Raw genomic sequence first — 14209 nt, 5'->3', positions numbered from 1 at the left:
TCCGTCTCTGGTGGATCCTCTCACCCTCCCGCACCTCTGGCCTGTACCCTGGTTCTTGTATTGATGGAAGACAGGAATAGAAAAATACTGAAAAGGAGGTGCCACAAGACCAGAAACCTGGCTCTCACAAGGAGGTGGGAAACCAAGACCCTTAGGCACCAACGCCTAGATTACAAAGCATAAGACCCAAGCAGGAATCCGGCTGCTGTAGGGAGTGTCTAGAGCTCAGGCCCAAAGGTAAAGATATGGAGACTGAGCCCAAAGTGGAATCTTCGGTCCCTTTCAGATTCTGCAGTTACCCAAAATCAGCAACTAACCCAAAGGCTCACAAGGAGTGACCCCTCCCAAACAGAGACTACGTCAGTGCAGTCTCTGCGCAGGCTCGGGGGCAGCACTCCCACTGCCCACCTGTGACTATGCAGGTGCCTCTTTTCACCAACTCTCTCCTCTGCAGGGCAGCAGCCTCCTCCAGACATGTTACTTGTTGACGGCTTGTTTAACGACTGTGTTAATCGTCTCTACCCCCACCTCCGGTTTCTGGCCTTGTGTGATGCCACCTTCCCAAATGTTCTGCTCTTTGCCTCCATTTAATACTTTCAATACAAGAAAAGATCCAACAATGCAAAAGACAAATACCTTGGTTAAAAAATGAGCAAAGAACACAGACAAGAAACCAACATCTCTCAATACTAGCAAGCTCACCAACAATAAAACAGCATCTTTAACTTCTCAAATTAGAAAGCATCGGCCCTGGTGGGAGTTTGCAGAAGTGAGCAAAAGCGCTGCATACGCTTCCTTCTACAGATGCTGCCTTTGGGGAGCTAAAAGTTTATCCATATAATCAACGTTTGGTGACTGGTTTTAGGATTACTTAAATGGCAAAAAAGAACCTTCCTACGCAAGTCAAGGGGCTGCTTGAACTATGACAAGGCCGTACATGGAAATACCCTGGACACACCGTGAGAATGAAAAAAATTAAGTACTAAGGGGGAGAATTATGGTTTTCATAAAATATGAACACGAAACCCCAATTCTGCACTGCTCCTTCGCTCCCTGCCCAGCCTGGGAAAGAAAAACTATACACACACCCATATTCCTTCATAACCAAGCACTGGCAACATGGACAAGAACATGTTAACATGATAACAACATGGAAAGCCTGGAGACTTTTTCTTCTTCATCCAAGGAATCTTACCCTGCATGTTTTAAGGACAACGTTCACTGCACTCCTGCACTTGGAGAAAGGGGCGCACGCCATTTCCAGCCAACCCACAGGGGTGGGTTCTCAGAACACTAACTTACGACAGTAAACAGAAAGAGGAGTTTCAAGTCAAAACCTTCAATATGATTCCTTTGCGTGCCTCTCCTTTCTTTCCCCTCACCAAGAGCTTCCACATGTGTCTATCTCCTTCATTTGCTCTCACTCATGCCTGCAAACTGGCCCCGACTTATTTTTTTTATATTTACTTATGCACACACACAAGCTGGGGTCCAGGCCAGAGGGGTGGGGGGTGAGAGGACCCACCAGAGACAGAGCGGGGAGCAGAACAGGCAGAAGGACTGGAATCCACTGCCGAGGGGAGCAGCGGGGAGACAAGCTAGGTCTGCCCGCCCTGTGGGGAGCTCCCTGGCCGGGGCCCGAACTCGGGCTGCAGCGGCTGCCGCCCGCTCGCAGGCTGCCTCTTAACCCCTAGGCCGCCAGGGAGGCCCCGACTTAGCGCGCCCAACGCAGGCAGGTGCGGGGCGCGTCCGCCTCCCCCCCCACCCCCCCCCCCGCCCCAGGTGCCGCCCGAGCAGCCGCGGGCGGGAGGGACGCGCCCGAGCCCGTCATCACCGCGTCCCGCGCCCGTGAGGACGCGTCACCGGCGCGCGGCCGTCCCGGGAGCCTCCCCGGCGGGCTCGGGCTGGCGGCGCCTCTCCCGGCCGCGGCGCCTCCGCCCGCGCGCCCCCCGCCCCGGCCCGTCCCCGCCCGCGGGGAGACGCGGCCGCACGAGCAGACCCGGGGCGGCGGCAGGACCCCCGCGGGCCCCCACCCCCCGCCTGACCCCCGGGCCCCCCGCCCGCACCCCCCCAGGGCCGGGGCCCCGAGGCGGCCGGGAGTCGCCGGGGCCGGGCCGGGCCGCGCCAACCGGAACACAGGCGGCCGCGCCGGCGCCGCCTCCGAGAGCGGGGCTCGCCCTGGGCTCCCCGGGCCCCCGAGCCCCCGCCCGCAGCGCCCCGACCCCCGCCCCGCGGCCCCACCCCCGGCCGCGGGCCCAGCCCGAGGAGCGGCCGCCCGGGCCTGACTGCGAGGCCCTGACCTGTGAGGCCCCACTGCCGCAGGTCCCGCTCCCGCACCCGCGCCGCCCCGCCCCGGCCCCGGCCCCGCGCGGGCGCCCAGGGCCCGCAGGAAGCCGGGCTGGGGGTCCCCGCCGCTCGCCGTCGCCGCGCGCGCCATCGCCCAGGAGGCTCCGCCCCCGCCGGCTCCGCCCCCCGCCGCCGCCGACGCCGCCGCCGACCCCGCCGACCCGCCCCCGCCGCTAGGGGGCGCCGCGCGCAGGACCCGCCCGCGGCGGAGCCGGGCTGTGAGCGTCGGGGCTCGGGAGGCGCGTGGGGCGCTCGGGCGGCAGGTGCTGGACGCCGGCAGAAAGTGGGGGGCTCGGGCGGCAGGTGCTGGCCTCCCGCAGCCCCGGGGCCCGCACCCCCCACCACAGCCCCCGCGCGCGCTCACGAGCCTTCAGGCGCCCGAGGCCCCGGGGCGGCGGCGCGGGCGAGTCTCCCGCCCCGCGCAGCCCCGCGCAGCCCCGCGCACGCGGCGTCGCCGCCCCACGGGCCGCGGCCCGGCCGCCTCCCCTCACCTGCGGGCCGGCTCCCCTCACCTGCGGGCCGCCTCCCCTCACCTGCGGGCCGGCTCCCCTCACCTGCGGGCCGCCTCCCCTCACCTGCGGGCCGGCTCCCCTCACCTGCGGGCCGCCTCCCCTCATCTGCGGGCCGCCTCCCCTCACCTGCGGGCCGCCTCCCCTCACCTGCGGGCCGGTCGGGGCCGCCGCGCGCGGGTCGGGCCGGCGCGGAGCACGCGGGAGTCTCACCCCGAGCCGCCGCGGCCGGTCCCCGCCGCCGCGGGCGCCGCCCTGGGCAGCGGAGCGCGGCGCCGACCCGAGGAGCGGGCGGCTCCCGCCGAGCGCCCCGTCCTGCGCCCCGGCCGCGGGGACCCCTGGGCGCCGCTCGGCCGGAGCGGCGGGACCGGCCGGTGGTCGCGGAGGGGAAGGGCCGCGGGCGGGGGCGGGGCGGGGCGGGGCTTCCCGGGCGGCGCGCGGCGCCCGCACCTGCCGGGGGAGGGTCCGCGCCCAGGCGGGAGCCCAGGGGTCTTCATCGAGGGCGGGGGGTCTGCGCGGAAGCCGGGGCGCCGGCGGGCTTTCCCCTCCAGGGGCGGGGGCGCCGCAGCGCGTGGGAAGGGCCCTGGCGTCCCGCTGCCGCCCGGGAGCGGAGCTGCAGGACGCGGGGGAGACGAGCTTTAACTGAGGGGCTCGCGGCCGTGCGCGGGGGGAGCCCGGCCAGGGGCCGCCACACCACGGGCAGTGCCCTTGGCCGGGTCGGCGCACCTCGCTGCCCCGCTGCGTTATTGCTGTCCTAGGGCCTTAGTGTTTTCTCATTTAGCCCCACAGTGACTCATAAACTGGCCCTGGCATTGCCAAGCCATCAGCTCACAGCCCAGCAACGCGCAGGTACTGCCTTCCAGGACAGGGAGCGCTGAGACAAGAGAGCGATATTGCAAGTTGATTGGCAACGGGGTAGGAGGTAAATTCAAGTCTATTCAGTCAAATTTCAAATCCTGATTTAGAAAGGAAATAAGGTCAAGTGGTTTGGGGGGAACCTCGTCGAACACAAAGGAATTACGATTTATTGGGCAAAAGACTAAGCTAACGATAAAGAAACGTGGACGTGGCTGAAGTTTGCTGGCTAGTTAACAGGGCATACACACATGGGGCAGCATGGAGAGGCTCTCCCTGCCCCCCAAAACTGTAGTTTGGACTTTCTGTTGCTGGGTCCCTTCTTTCAGTCCCTTCTAATTGCTCAGAACCTTTGCTGATAAGCCCTCCAGGCTCTGCTGAGTCTGCATAAGTCTCAGAGAAAAGTCTAGATACATTTTTGTTTTGCCTTTTGTGCTGTAGGATCTGAAAGCAATAGAACCACTTAACCTCAGTTACCTTCTGGCTGTCCCCACTTTACAGGTGAGGAAACTAGGCATGGTAATTGGCAAAACTGTTAACCGAAGCTAGCAATTAAATGGGTATGCCTCTTCCTGATCTCCAGGATGGGAGCAAGTCAAGATTTACTGCACAGCTGAACTTGCCTTGTGAAGAAACTTTCTGAACAACAATAAAAGTGGCCTCCTCATCAACCAATAACCTCAAGAACAGACTGACCCCAAGGGTTAGGTCATTGCTAAAGCTCCCAGTTAACAAAAGATAAGGCTGGGGCCTCCCTGATGGCCCAGAGGTTAAAGTCTCAGCGCTATCAACCTATCACCAGCCACTGTGGCCCGACTTCAACCCCTAGCCAGGGAGCTACCCACATGGCACAGCAGAGCTCTCCTGTCTCGCGTGCTGCTCCCCTCAGCAGTGTACTTTGGTCAATCTGCTTGTTCTGTTCCCCACTCTGTCTCTGGTGAATCCTCTCACCCTCACACCTCTGGCCTGTGCCCCAGTTCTTGTATAAATAAATAAATCTTTAAAAAAAAAAAAAAAGAAAGATTGGAACCAGGGGTGAGAGTCGGAAGTCTATCAGCGGACTCACCCTCCCAAAAGCCCTAAATCTGATTTTCAAATTGACCCACCCTTTTCTGTGCCAATAAAAAGGCCAGGATCTTGGTCTTGAGCAGCGTCCTGCGTCCCACAGCCTGCTCCACAAACCCCGTTTCTTTCCCTTACCAGTGCGGTGTTGCTGATGCAACAAGTGAAAGGGGATGTGGGTCAAAGGGAGAGTGGCTGTGTTGCAGGTGGGCAGCATTAAGGCATATTGGATGCTGATGAAATGATCCAAGAGGGAAAAACTGATGCTGCAGGGGCAATGTCCTTGAGTAACAGGAGGCAAGACCCAGTGCTCGCAGGCGCGGGACATTGGCCTAGAAGCACAGAAGGTTCGTGTCGATGTTTCTACCAGAACCTACAGTATATGGACAGTTCAGTGTCAAAAGCAAGTCATGAGATCTCTTGAGGTCCTCCCTGCTGTCCCCACAAGAAGTCAGGTCATCAAAGGAGCCTAAGCGGGGGAAAGGATTTTAGAAGTCTTGATATCGAAAGCCAGCCTCAGTTTCCCTCAGCCAATAAAAGGAAACAATAAAAGTTTGAGGAAAAGGAAAGTGGTTTAATTTCAACAAATGAGGAGGGCAGCAGACTCCTGTCTGAGAGACCACCGTCCTGCTCCTGCTCTTTGCCAGAGGGCAGGGGTATTCATGCAAAGGAAAGAAAAGGGGAGATGGGCGAGGGTCTGCCAAGGGGAGCGGGGAGGGGTGGGACATGGAGACAGGTGGGCGCCAGCTTGCTTTTTTCAACAACTGTTAACTCCCTTTTCCTTGGAAGGCAAGAAGACAAACCTGTCCAACAAGGGGGAAATGGCAAGAAATGGGGGGGAGATAAACTTGTTAATTCTTTTCTGAGAGACTGGTCATAAGGAATACAAACTCGTCAAACAAGCGCAAAGTGCAAGAGATGGGAGAAGACAAACTTGTTCATGCTTCTCTGAGAGACCAGCCATTTGTAACTGCATCAGTCTGAGGAGGGAAGGTTGTGAAATAACCATCGAGAGTAGTAGAGTGAAATAAATAGAGAGATGGTTGCTCTGCCAAGCAGCGATGAGGGACACTTGAGATTTATGGCTCTGCGACCAGTCGGCATGGGGTATGCAGGGTACACATGGGGATAGTTACGAGAGTTGCATTTTCCAAGGCTGGGTTTTTAGCAGGCCTAGAGGGTGAGGATCCTGGCCACATCCCAGCGTCTGGACTAGACATGGCAAGGCAGATAAGGATTTTAAAAAAGGGGTGGGGTGAGTTTGCAAATACGTTATCAGGTCGTATTAGTGCTAATAAGACAGTAAAAGGGTAATGAGGTTAAGAGTAGGGCCTGAGAGAATGTATAGTCAGGGTGATGAGGTTAAGAGCGGAGCTGGGGAGAATGCATAGAATGGTTTCAAGAGCAAGTGCTGAGGAGATGGCATTAAAATAAGGGCCAGTGACGCAAACCCGCTGTGTGGGGCTGAAGGATGTTTGGATCAGAGACCACAGGAGGCAGTGCTGGCAAGGGAGAAACAGATTTTAAAACTGCTGAAGGTACACTCGAGGGCGCTTGGTCATTGATTGGGTACAGGACTGGGGGAGAGAAAGGTCAAGGTGAGTGCCTGGGGGGTTCTCGCTGGGATAACTGGCCCTTGTTGGTCTCCCCCGAGAGAGAATACTGGCGATCAAAGCTCGTTAGAAGAAGGGAAGATGATGATTTCACTTTCAGGAGATGTGGATTTTGCACCTAAACAGTGTCTGACACATAGGGCCTCCCCTGGTGGCGCAGCAGTTAAGCGCTGGGCTGCGAGGCTGCCCGCAGCCTCTGCAGCGCCCCGGCCACTGGCGAGGGTCCCACACACACACACACACACACACACACATACACACACACACAAAAAACAAAACAAAAAACAGTGCCTGACACATAGTATGCACTCTGAGTAACGCTGAATGTTTCAGTGAGGCACCTGTAGGATGATTCCAAAACCAATCGAGGACCTATGATTGTTATAGCCTGAGGTGTGCAGGGCACATTTCACAGATGGGCAAACCCTGGCGCAGAAAGTCTGGGCAACTTGCTCTGTTTACTAGTGAGTGAATGTTAACAGCCTGAATAAAGTCTAGTCCAGCTGCTCTCCCCTTCACTGCCCAGATTGCATCATATCGTGGTTTTCTTTTTTTTTTTTTTTTAAGATACTTTTTTAAAAAAAGATTTACCCATTTATGCATATCAGAACAGGGGTACAGGCCAGAGGTGTGGGGTAGGGGGTGAGAGGATTCACCAGAGACAGAGTGGGGAGCAAAACAGGCAGATCTACTGAAATGCTCTGCTGAGGGGCGCGCTGGGGAGACAGGAGAGGTCTGCTGGGCTATGTGGGTCAGCTCCCTGGCCAGGGATCAAACTCATGCTGCAGAGGCTGCGGATAGCTTCATAGTGCTGTGCTTAACCCCTTGCGCCACCAGCGAGGCCCAGTTCTGTCATTTTTTTCTTACTCTCAGCAAGGGTACACTGGCCACAGGAACCCAGAAAGATTATTGACCACCAAATAATGCCAGAGACTTAGCCTGTGCCAACTCCACCTCAACAAGCAAGATCAAATGGATTAAGTTGTTTGCTGACCTTACATCTCTGCTCTTGGGCAACAAAGGGACACTAAGTGGCCATTTCTAGTCAGTCAGATGTGGAGCTAGATAAGGGAATGACCATGGGTGTAAAGTTTGTATAAGATCTCTTCCCAAGTGCATGAACTTGGACCTTTGGGCTCTGGTTAGAATGAGGACAGTACCTGAGAGTGAAAAAAATCACTCTGCTGGCGTGAAAGGGGCTTGGGTTTTCTTTCTCCCACTAAAGGAAAAACTGTAGTTTGAATTTTCATATCATTACACATCTTTGGCATCAAGTGACACATAATAAACTGGAAACCCAGAAAGTCAAATGTTTATAAAGGAAGCACGTATTTCAACACAGTGAATCTGCACTACAGCCCTCCAGGCACTTCAGAAAACTGCCTTCTCCTTTAATATCAAAGGTGAGGGCCTAACACCTTGAGGACAAAGGTCAGAGGTCGTATACAAACAGCTATGCACCAGAATTTTTCCTTTGACAGGACAGTGCTTTCCCTTTTTTCAAGGTTTTGTTATTTTTTTTAACTTTCGTTTTCTTTCTTAATTGAATGCCTTCTGATGTTATGTTTGGTTAAGTTGGTTACATGCAATTTCACGTTCTATTCTCTCTCTACCCAATATTATGATGTTTGTGCAAACTACTTTCCTAGGCCCTGAAAGCTTTGAGTATGCCAACTCTGGAAATTAATTTTTGGCAGAGATCCCTGGAAGGAATAGGATGTCTCAAAAATTAAAATAGGACGCCAAAGCGTGTCATGACTTGGTTGACATTTAACCATCTTATCTTTTTTTTTTTACTATTTATTAATGCATATAAGAACTGGGGTGTAGGCAAGAGGTGCTGGGCGTGAGAAGATTCACCAGAGACAGAGTGGGGAGCAGAACAGGCGGATTGACTGAAAGACAATGCTGAGGGGAGCAGCGGGTGAGTCAGGAGAGGTCTGCTGAGCCATGTGGGTTGCTCCCTGGCTGGCCGGGAATCGAACTCGTGCTGCAGAGGCTGCAGATAGTTTCACAGTGCTGTGCTTAACCCCTTGCTCCCACCAGGGAGGCCCTCTTTTGACATGGTGATCTCATGACCAGAGGCTACAGTCTGAGAGCTCCTGTTCTGGTTGATAGGACCCCACAGCCATCTTAACTCTAAACCACTAAGTCTAGGTCTAGGTTTCAGAAAACAGCGCCCTCTGCACACATATACTTGAAGTACTTGGTGATTTAGACGCAAAGGGGTTCTCCCACCACCACCACCCAAATTGCTCAAAACTGGTGAGCACATTAACATTCATCATCTAAGAGTTTGAATCATCAGAGATTGCACCTTAGGCTGGGTGCCACTAGCGATTGCCTACCCTTTGCCTTGATACCTTTCAACTTTATCCACCCATCAGCAAGGCCTCTGGTGCGGCGGCTGCAGCTTCTTGCTCCTACTCACAGCTTTCTCCCTTTCTCCCCTCCCCAGTGGATCCCCCAGTCTGCCCACTGCAGCTTTACTCACTGCAGCCGCCCTCAAACCAAGAACATAACCTGTCTCTCGCTTGCACCCAGCATGCCAGGGCTTCCTTCACGGTGTAGGAGGCAGGAAGGGATTGGCGTGTGAAACACCAGTTCTCCATCTGTTTCTGAAGCTGCAGCATCCCTGAATGCCAGAAACTGCTGGCCAAGGCTAAAGGTGGGGGAAAACCCTAGTAACTGGACAGATTGCCACAGAGAAACCGGCGTCTTTGCTCTTCAAAGAGCAGCTACAGGTCAATTCCGCTTTCCCATGTGGTCACCTGGCAGCCCTCATCAGTAAAAGTCAGTCTGCCCTATGTGTGCAGAGGGTATCCTCTGAACCAAGCCCTGGCAGAGGATTTACAAAGACCATGTGGAGCTAACACAAAGTTGCCTTGTGCTGCCACAAAGATCTGCTGGGGTCTCCCCTGGGAGGGCAGAGGTGCCAGGGCCGCTGCTCAGTGCATGACTGGCCCGCAGCTCCAGCACGTAGTCAGTTCACTGATGCCTTGCCAGCCGCAGTGCCCGAACCAGGCCCTCGGGACCAGGATGCTTTCAGACCTTTATTGCAAAATGCATTGGATGGACTGGCAGGGCTCCATGGGCTGATTACTACAGAAGGAAACTGGCAAAGGGGTGTTGGATGCAAAGCTACCAGACTCACTTTGGAACACACCCAACTCAGGACGGTTTCTCCCAGGCCATGGCCATGCAGGGCTAATGAGGACTGAAGCACCATCTACCTGGCAGCAAGAGGCTGCTCTCCAACACCTCAGGAGCCCGGGTTTAAGCTAGTGGCTCAGCTGTCCACGATCATGCCCATGTGCTCTCAGAGCAGGGCAAGGCCAAGAAGCCTCATTCCAGTGTGAATGCTCCCAGAGGGTGGCACTCCAGGACGCTGGTGTGACTGGAGTGGAATGACTGCACGGGCCTGTTTGGACTGCCATGGGCACTGGCTGTACTGGCACAGCTCACCTGGAGCCGAGCCCCAGGCTTCCCTCTAGAGAGGCCCAAGCCCATGAGCAGGGATGGTCTGCTGAAGTTTCTGGACTCTGTCAGAGTAAAACTGAAGGGGGGTGGGGGGCAGGAACTACTAGAAAGTGAAGGAGCTTAAAAAATCACAAGTATACTTTTGCTATGTTTGCTTCGGAGGCCTTTAAATACTTAAGAATAAATTGTATCGGAGACACTGGTAGTAAATTTGAGATTAAAATATAAATTAAGGGCCTCTCTGGTGGCACAGGGGTTAAGTTGCAGCACTGTGAAGCTATCTGCAGCCACTGCAGCACGAGCTCGATCCCCAGCCGGCCACGGAGCAACCCACATGGCGCAGCAGACCTCTCCTGTCTCCCCGCTGCTCCCCTCAGCAGTGGATTTCAGTAGATCCATCTGTTCTGCTCCCCACTCTGTCTCTGGTGAATCCTCTCACCCACCCCTTCCCCCACATCTCTGGCCTGTACCCCAGCTCTTATATGCATAATCTTTAAAAAATAATATATATATATAAATTAAGACCTTCAATGGCGAAAAGTGGCCCCTTCTTTTCTAACCAGATCCATTCCCCTGCCTGTGAAGAGCTGTTCCTCCACACCCCCATTTCTTTTCTATTTTTTTTAAGACTGTTATTTATGTTTATTTTTATATTTCCTTCCACTTTTTTTTTTGGCCTTTTTAAAAGTTATTTATTTAATTATTTTTAAATTTAATTTTATATATTTTTTACATCATTTTTCATTTTTGCACAATGTATGCATTTCCATATGGGGACTATAAACACCCCCATTTCTAAGGTGAGAATCTGGCTCCTCTTTTCCTGAGCTGGTTGCAGGGAATCTGCAGTCATGGTACCGAACGCCAGTCTGTTTCCCCCCAGCCAATAATAGGAAACAAGAGTTTGAGAAGGAAAGTATCAGGTTGTCGGAAAAGTCAAGATGCATTTTTGCTTGAAAAACATAAAAAATGCGTCATAACTTCTCCAACAACCCAATAGTTTAATTTGTCGACAAACTGAGGGCAGCCACCCTCAGTCCACAGGCCACCAGCCTCCCCTTTGGTAGAGTGCAGGGGTATTTACACAAAGGAGTCAAAGGGGAGGTGGGCAAAGGTTAGTTCCTCCTTTTGATGTGGGCATCTGGAAGTTTTTGGGGAGATTCAGGTGGCTTTGTTAATACCTGGTGTTTTCCATATTATCCTAGAAATGTTTCTTCTCAAGAAGACAAGGTTGGGCCTCCCCCGGTGGCACAGCGGGTTGAGCGCCGCGCTATGAAGCCGTTCTCAGCCTCTGCAGTGCGGGTTCGATCCCCGGCTGCCAGCGAGGGTCCCACATGGCACGCAGACCTCTCCTGCCGCCCGCTGCTCCCCTCAGCAGTGTACTTCGGTCCTTCTGCCTGCTCTGCTCCCCGCTCTGGCTCTGGTGAATTCTCTCACCCTCCCGCACATCTGGCCTGTACCCCAGTGCTTATATAAATAAATAAATCTTTATTTTTTATTTTTTAAAGATTTATTTATTTATACAACCACTACTGGGTACAGTTATGACCTTCCATTTCTGTGATAGAAAAGGGCATCCTATCGTCTGGCTACTTCCTGTTGAAGGAGGTCAAAGTTGGGGTTTTCTATTATGGAAGGTCTGCACTTGCTGGTACCATAGTTGCTGGTGTGATGTTAAGGCCTCTGTGGCAGTGCGGCAGCAATTAAGTATGCAGCATATACCCAAATAGTAGGGGTAACTTTTTCCTTTCAAGATGATGACATTTAGGATACAGTCTGAACTGAAGAGGACCAGAGACTAATACAGAAAGTTACTGAGACATAATTTTCCTCTACCCTCATCCTTATTCTGCCCAATAGTACACTAATCTAAATTCAAATCATTTTGAACTTAGTTATATTTGCACAAAGGGAAGAATATTTGCATATGTGCGTATCTGACCCATAGGGCAGAATAACCAAGCAGAATGTTGTTGGCTTTGTTGAAAACTCCCTAAGGCCTAGAGTGAGCTTTTAACATCCTGTCCATGTACACTTCAGAATCAAAGCCACAGACTTACCAAACTTCACCTGAGAGTTCTTCTCAAGGTTCCCAGGACTTTTTCCAGTCTTGCCAAGTGAGGCAACCTTCCTCACCTTTCATGGAGTTCTTTGGAACCCTATAAGCAAGGTGACAGGCTCTTCTTAGCTCAGCTTTCTGGGCTCAGCTCAAATTCAACTCCTAGAGAATTTCAATCAAAGTCTTGTAACAAAAATGTTTCCAATTTTCTAGCTTAAGGAGAAATAAATAAAATTCCCTATTGAGATCATGAAAAGATAGATATATCATTAGAAATACAAATGTTGCCTACAAGTTGTTTTTTTTTTTTGAGATGAGAAAGAAAAAAGCAAATGTTCCAGTTTGCTCACAAAAAATATGCAAATTGTCATTTTATAGATTATAGCCTAGTTTGAAGACAAACTTTCTAGAGATAAAAGAGCAAAATATTAAAAGCCAGCATTTTTTTAAAAAGTCATAAATATTATATAAATCCTCCTCAGTGTAGTTTGTCCCATGTAAGTCTTGATCTTCTGTTGGTAATTTTCATAAATCCAATTTTTCTATAGACTCAATTTTTCTATATCCAGTTTTTCTCAGTTCCAGAACAAATGTATACTGGAAGTCTCTTTTCTGTGATTTTTCTGAACACAAAGCTCAGCAAGTAACCTTTAGAAATAACAAAAACTTGTGTTTTATAAATTTAAAATACTGGATTTTTTTAAGATTAATTTATTTATGCATACAAGAACTGAGGTATAGGCCAGAGGTGTTGGGTGGGGGGAGGGTTGGTGATGGTGGTGGTGTCACCAGAGACAGTGTGGGGAGCAGAATAGGGTGATCCACTGAAATACACTGCTGAGGGGAGCAGCGGGTGAGACAGGAGGTCTGCTGCACCATGTGGGTCAGCTCCCTGGCTGGGGATTGAACTTGTGCTGCAGTGGCTGTGGATAGCCTCACTATGCTAAGACTTACCCCCTATGCCACCAGGGAGGCTCTACAGTGTCTGCTTTAGTAGTTACTTTTGCACAGGTTTTCAGTGTCTCAGAAAGCTCTGTTGTTTTTTTTTTAGGAAAGAATTGAAATACAATCGTGCTGGTCCCCTTCCTCCCTCTCTGCTCCTATGTGTTTGTGGGGCTCCCCAACACCCAGAACCACGCTGTTGAGATGGACACACGGTCTGCAAACTCCTGGATAATTGTCAATCCAAAGTGCAAACTTCAGGTTCTTTATTAAAATGTAAAATAAATGTTTTTATTAACAACAACAAAAAATTAGAAAGTGCTTCTAAAAGGTCTATAATTCAAATTAATTTATAGTGAAAATAATAATAGCTACCCCATAATGATGTGAAAATTAAATGAAATAATTTTTGTACAATTTTGAATATCCAGAGTATTGTGAAGACCCAAAAAACTTGAGTTGGGAAAGAGCCTTGCCCTCACCCAGGTATCCACATCTCACCAAATGAAACTCCAGGAATTAGAATGTGGTAACGACATTGTTGAGGTCCCACTCCCATACAGTAAGGAGAGAAAAAAGACAAATTGAAAAAACTGAAAAGGAAATAGCAAAACCACCTTTAGTTCTAAATAACATGATCGTACACATTGCATATACAAGGAATCCACAAACTATTAAAAAAATAAGCAAATTTTCAAGGCCATGTGATATAAAGTCAATACAAAAATATCAAATATACTTCCTACACTTGCAAAAAATAAGTAGAAGAAAATGTAAAAATACTGCCATTAACAATGAGATTTTTAAAAAAATACCTAGGTCTAAATCAAATGTGCAGATTTCTACACTGAAAATTATAAAGCAACAGAGAGAGAAATCAAAGAAGGCCTAACAAAAGGGGAACTAGCCTGTTTCATGGATTTCTTGTTGTTTTCATATAAGTCAAAGCATATATTCAGCAGAAATCTTCCTGATGAAGCCCAATGATTCCCCAAACCAAAGACCTACTTTTAAGCATCCTTTAAGGTAGTTTAAACAAGGCCAGCTATAGCTCAGCAAAAAGCAGTTCAACTCAAGTACAAAATATACAGAGCAGTTACGCAAAGAAAAAAAGGGGCGGATAGAATTGGGAAATAAATGGAAGGAAGAATTGTGATGAAACGGGAAGTAAAAATATCACCTAACGGGGAAATCTATATAGTGGTTTGAAGCCCAGGCCTGAAGCCAGATTGCCTGGCTTATTTCCTGCCTTTCCATTTAGTCCCTGTGTGGTCAAGTTGCTTAACTTCTCTGTGCCTCTATTTTCCAAATGCAAAATAGGGTTGGTGAGAGAACCAGCCTCT

The 14209-nt window shown here is 51.2% G+C and overlaps 1 protein-coding gene across 5 annotated transcripts in view; it reads right to left on the bottom strand.

Annotated features, from left to right (window-relative positions):
- Positions 1–14209, bottom strand: part of CHD1L (chromodomain helicase DNA binding protein 1 like) — an 88089-nt gene that overhangs the window by 33633 nt on the left and 40247 nt on the right. The window contains exon 1 of one of the 5 annotated variants that reach the window (XM_037498915.2): positions 11926–11989. The exons of 2 other annotated variants lie outside the window; for them this stretch is intronic. The gene's annotated coding sequence lies outside the window, so the exon portion shown is untranslated. Of the gene's footprint in view, positions 1–2300; positions 2341–3005; positions 3026–11925; positions 11990–14209 lie in introns of those variants that run through there. 2 more of the 5 variants (XM_037498920.2, XM_037498919.2) reach the window with 2 other exon arrangements.

Source organism: Talpa occidentalis, unplaced genomic scaffold (genome assembly GCF_014898055.3).
Source record: "Talpa occidentalis isolate TD23 unplaced genomic scaffold, MPIMG_talOcc4v2.1 talOcc4.9, whole genome shotgun sequence".
In the NCBI taxonomy this organism is placed as follows: Eukaryota; Metazoa; Chordata; class Mammalia; order Eulipotyphla; family Talpidae; genus Talpa; species Talpa occidentalis.
Note: the sequence above shows the minus strand (reverse complement) of the source record. Positions and strands in the feature narration are given on the sequence as shown.